This window comes from Rousettus aegyptiacus, unplaced genomic scaffold (genome assembly GCF_014176215.1).
Source record: "Rousettus aegyptiacus isolate mRouAeg1 unplaced genomic scaffold, mRouAeg1.p scaffold_m13_p_6, whole genome shotgun sequence".
Classification (NCBI taxonomy): domain Eukaryota; kingdom Metazoa; phylum Chordata; class Mammalia; order Chiroptera; family Pteropodidae; genus Rousettus; species Rousettus aegyptiacus.
The window spans coordinates 9,988,750-9,993,968 of record NW_023416309.1 but is presented as its reverse complement, the minus strand read 5'-3'; the positions used below and the strand labels follow the sequence as shown (position 1 = coordinate 9,993,968).

Genomic DNA, 5,219 nt, shown 5'->3' with positions numbered 1-5,219 from the left:
TAGGTGGTGCAACTTTAAGATGGAAGAGACTGTCAACCAGGGTCCCTGAGTGATTATGTGGAGCAGAGTCCTCCTCAGATTCGAGCTGTCTCTATAAGCAAGGAATGAACCTTTGTCATGTTGAGCCACAGAGATTTGGGGGTTGCTTCCATGGAAAAGTGAACTTTTGGGATGACCAAAAGTCAGTGGCAATGATGTTAGAGGATACTGATGTTTCATAGATTCAGTCAAATATTTTTGTTCAAGTTCCATTTATATCATGTTCTAGAGATAAATTGCTACACTAGACCTCAGCTACCTTACCAACCCTCTTGAACTCACTCAGAAGATGGGGAAATAGAGGACCAGTGAGGTTAAGCAATGAGCTTAAAGTCACTAGTTAAGTGGTATAGCCATACCATACAATCTTTACTTTCACAAGTTGTGTATAAATGGATGTTTCTTTCCAAAGAGAATTCCATTTGCCTGTTGGCTTTACTTAGTCCTCCAGAGATGCTTCATTACCATTCTGATTGTCCTTAAGTGAGGTTCAAGAAGCCACAGCCAAGTAATTAATGTCAATGAACAAACAATCAGACTGTGGTGGGGGAGCCTGCTCTGGAAGTCATGGAGATGACTCTGTAAATGAAACAAAAACTCTCTAAGAAGGCGAATAATAGCTTTCTCTTTAACATGTTTTGCAAACTAGAATTTTTGTATGTTGGAGATTTAAAAAAATAGTGTTGCAATGTATATTTGTATGTGCATTTGTGTATTCTAGTGTACCTCATGGGTGTGTGTGTGACAACTCCAAGGCAAGAGACTGGATTTCCAGAGGATACATTCTGGATCACACATACCCAATTAATTGAGCTTTTTAATAATGTTTAATCCTCATATAAGGAAATAAGGAAAGTGGGAATTTACAAAATCTTGAGTATTCTAGAGGCCATAAATTTTGATCAATCCCAGGCTCCTAAACCTTTAGGTTGCATTACCTCATTTGTTTAATGAACAGTTATTGTGCACCTACTGTATTCCAGGCCCTATGCTGCTGGCACTTGGGGCTTCAGAGGCAAGGCCATGGCAATGACCTACCAGAGCCTGGAGCTTTCTATGGGAAAGAAGACAATAGAGAAAGTGCTAAATGCTTTGTTAAGAGGAGCCCCCAGAGGGCTAGAAAAATCCCCCATTTAATGCTAGGAATCAGATAAATCACGGAGGAGGCAGCATTTGAAATGATGCAGGGCAGGAAGGACAGGTAGGATTTTGATAGAGAATGAGGGGCTGGGAGGCCAGTCCTAACAAAGACAATACTGGAGCTCAGGCATGAGGGTAGGGGTGAAATTGGACTAATGTAGTTCAACAAGGAGGTTGAAATAAAAAAGTGATTGCAGGTTAACCTCCAAGTAACCAGAAAGTGTCAGTAACTGGAACCACTTATGGAAGGTTGTTCCATTAATTAAGATTTTCCTGTGTGTGTGCACTGTGTGTGAGAGACTACACAGTCACAGATACACTTACACACCTGTTCAGTCCCCAAATCCCCTGAGTACCCTCCTTCCACATCCAGTGGGTAGAAGTCTTCACACCCCTCTGTGGTAGGGAGGGCTGCTGCCTATCAGCCTGGAAGACACGTTCTCGGCACGATATACTGCAGCCCCACGGAGGCCCCGTTCCGAGAGGATTGGAAATGTAATCACAACAGTTTTTATTAGCAAAAGAACAGCAGGAGCCCTTCTGCTGTCCATATGGACAGATCCCTATGGGTATTCATGAAATAGTTTGCTACGGGAACAGCCGTGCTTAAAACTCCTCGTCCAATTACCTTTGAACTTGCCTTTTTTTGCTGCAGTGGGTGCTGCTGTATGTGAAACATCTCACACACTCATTTCTCCCTGAGAATGAGGATCTGTCTTATCCTGTTTGGGTTTCCTTTGCCCCCGAGGCTGGACAGTGGTGGGCCAGAGAAGACCCAGGAGTTGGGGGCCTGGTCACGTATCTTGGGTGTTGTGGTAGTTGACCTGGTCTCAGATGTTCTGTGTTAAATTGTTCAGTTAATTGGAGCCAACAATAGCTTTTGGAGAAATCCCTCAGGTCTTTTGAGACCTGGGACGAGTCGTGATTCTGGAAGGGCATCTGGTGAGAGCGTATGGAGCTACCTCATCCCCGTCTCATCCACATGCTGCTGGGAAGAGGACAGTGGCCACAGTGACCATATAGCCTATGTTCTTGGGGATATTTTTAATTCCAAAGCCCCTTCTTGTTCCTAGGTGGCACATCTCAAATTATAGACTAGGACAGAACAGTTTCTGTGTATGGAGGACAGAAGTGTATAAATCTGAAATAGGGTCACCATTAAAGCCTAAAGAAGTCTATGCCTTGTACAGATTTTAGGTTCCAGATCTTGAGATATGTTGGTTGGAAAAGCACAAAGAGGGAGGCTCCAGCAGTGGGAAGCAGGCCCATGTCTCTGAGTTCGTGAAGGTCAGTACCAGAGGGAGAACCCAACAAGGCAAACACAATGTTTTCAGTAGATGCTTGTGGACTGGGTGGGTCTGCCCTGAATGTCAGAGCGAACATTTGTTGTTCTGCTTGCTGAGCCCATCATCTCTGGCAACGATAGCTCTGTTTTCCTTTGGGAATCTACCACTCTCCTTCTCTCCAGTGTGGGAGTTTGACTGGGCTGGCTTCCATCCTTTCTCCAGGAATGATGTGAAACTCAGGCCTGGCCCGACAAAGTCTAATGGATCGGTTCTAGAATGGGCCAACTTAGGACAATAAGAGTCTGACTTGGGGTTTTTTGCTAGAACTCTCTTTAAGAATGTTTTCTTTTTTTCTTTTTTCCTCAATAAGAGTACATTCTTCAATTTGACTATATTTGAATAAGAATTTCACACAAATAGAATATGGAACATATACTTTAACTCAAGAAAGCAAGGAAGGAATATTTTACATTACAAAGACCAGACATTCAGTTGGTTCAATCATGACGACCTACTTTCCAAACAAATATTTACTTTTCATATTTATTACAAATGTTACCGTCAGTTCCGTATTTGCCGACAATCATACACAGTTCTAACATTTAATAGTGTGAAGAACATTTACCTTTTTCCAAAATGATGTGCGATGTGGTCTTCCTTTTGGAGGACCAGAGCGACTGAATTACTATCTGCTCTTTAACGTTTCAACTAACTATTCCATGGCCCCCTCAAGGCCAGTGCCTTTGGTTGCTGAGGTTTTGAATATTTGCCACTTTTGGTTCTTCTAGACAGGTAACTTGAATGAATTTGCCGTCTCTGAGGGAGTCATGGTTGTTCCACGTCCTACTTATTAGCAAACGCTAAAATGACTCTTTTCAGTTCTTCTTCTTCCAAAATGGCAACTAACTCTGATTTAGAAATGCCAGTTTGGTCTCAGTCACAACTGTCTACTACATAAATGACTGCATCTGTGTTTGAATAACATCTCCAATATGGCCTGATACTTGTTCATCCTCCCAAATCCCAGACTTGGAATTTAAGGTTCTTGTATGTTACCATCTCAACATTAAATCCAGTGGCTGCCATTCTTTTTAGGTGGAGCTCTTGCCCCCCACAGCTGGGGCAGGATACTACTATTTTCGTTGAAAAGAATTAGGAATAGTAGTAACAATTTCTACAATCTGTAATTTGCACAAAATTGTAGTTTTTCCTGCTCCATCTAATCCCAAAATTAAAATACTCATTTCCTGGGGTCCAAACAGACTAGAAAATATACTTGAAAAAAAGCCACCTATGATGAACTGCCTGTTCGCCCTCGTTGACCATCAGAGACAGGCCCTGGCTTCAGCAGAAACTCTTATTCAAGCCCCAGTGTCCCTGCCTCCATTTGCCTTGGGTTCCTGCTCCAGCTTGGAGGAGGTTTCCTTGGAAGCCTGATCAGCCAGCAACTTCCATGTCAGACACCTGGCGGGGTCACAAGAGAGGTTTCTAAGCAGGGAAATGTAACCCTGTTGGTGGCCATGTAGCTGCCACTGAAAAAGAACCTGATGAAAATGACTCCCACTATGCCCAAAGCTACACCATCTCTGGCTGCTTGGTACCATTACCCATAACTTCTCTTTTGTACATAAGCTACCTTGAGAAGCCTCTAGGGGTAAGGATTCTGCCAGATGACCCAAAGAAACTGGTACCCCACAGGTTTTTCCTTTCTGTTTTCTAATCCAACACTGAAGGCCTCCCTTATCTTGGCAGGCTTCCCGAGTTGGCTGAAGGAGAGTCAGGCATCTTCCTGACTGTGTGTTGTATCACGTATGACCATGTCAGATGGTCCTGGGTACAGTCCTGGCTCATACTAGCAGCTCATTAAATCACGTTAATAATCTTACTGCACATGTTTATGGGCTTTTCCATTTCCTATCCCTAAAGGCACAATCATCCTGGGGTTCAGTCTAGAGTGTGGGCTTTGGAATCAGACAGATCTTGCTTTTTGTTCTGGCTCTGCCACTTGCTAGCAATGATTCAGGCAAGTTATTCAACCTCTTTCAGCCTTAATTCACTGGGGAAAAAATTACTTCACCCTCATTGGATGCTTTTGAAGACTGAGAATATTCATGAAAAATAAAGCTTAGCACCGAGCCTAGAGTGTTCTATGTGGAAGCTACTATTTTCAGAAACCCCCCCAGAAGCCCTTAAAGCTACTAAAGCAATGCCCAGCAATTGTTTACTCCATTGGATTTCCCAGCTGCAGGCTCATTTCCTTTTTAAAAATTTTATTTAATTAATTTATTTTATTTTAAAAATTATTTATTTTAATTAGTTTCAAGTATACAGTGCATTGGTTAGACATCTATGTAGTTCATAAAACAATCCCCCCAGTTGCTCCCTTCCTCCTCTGACCCTCCACCTAGCCAACGTATTAATGCTAATTGCATTCCCTATGCCATGCTCTCCAACCCCATGACCATCCATCAGCTACTAATTTGTACTTCTTTAACCCTTCACCCCATTCTCCCAGCCCCTCAAATCCTTCTCCCCTCTGTCCGCTACCAAATTGTCCATTATATTTGTGAGTCTATTTTTGATTAGTTTGTTCTTTTTATTCCTTAGATTCCGCATATAAGGGAAATCATATAGTGTTCATCTTTCTCTAACTTAAATACCTTCTAGGTCCAACAAAGCAGTATCTTTTTCCATCCTCTTCCTTTTCATATGTAGGGGTCTTGTTTTCTTATCCTTTTAGACACTTTTTCTTTT

At 42.4% G+C, this 5,219-nt stretch overlaps 1 pseudogene; it reads right to left on the bottom strand.

The window, feature by feature from the left end:
- Nucleotides 1–3,150: 3,150 nt before the first annotated feature.
- LOC107518071 lies at nt 3,151–3,754 on the bottom strand (annotated as a pseudogene).
- Nucleotides 3,755–5,219: the final 1,465 nt, after the last annotated feature.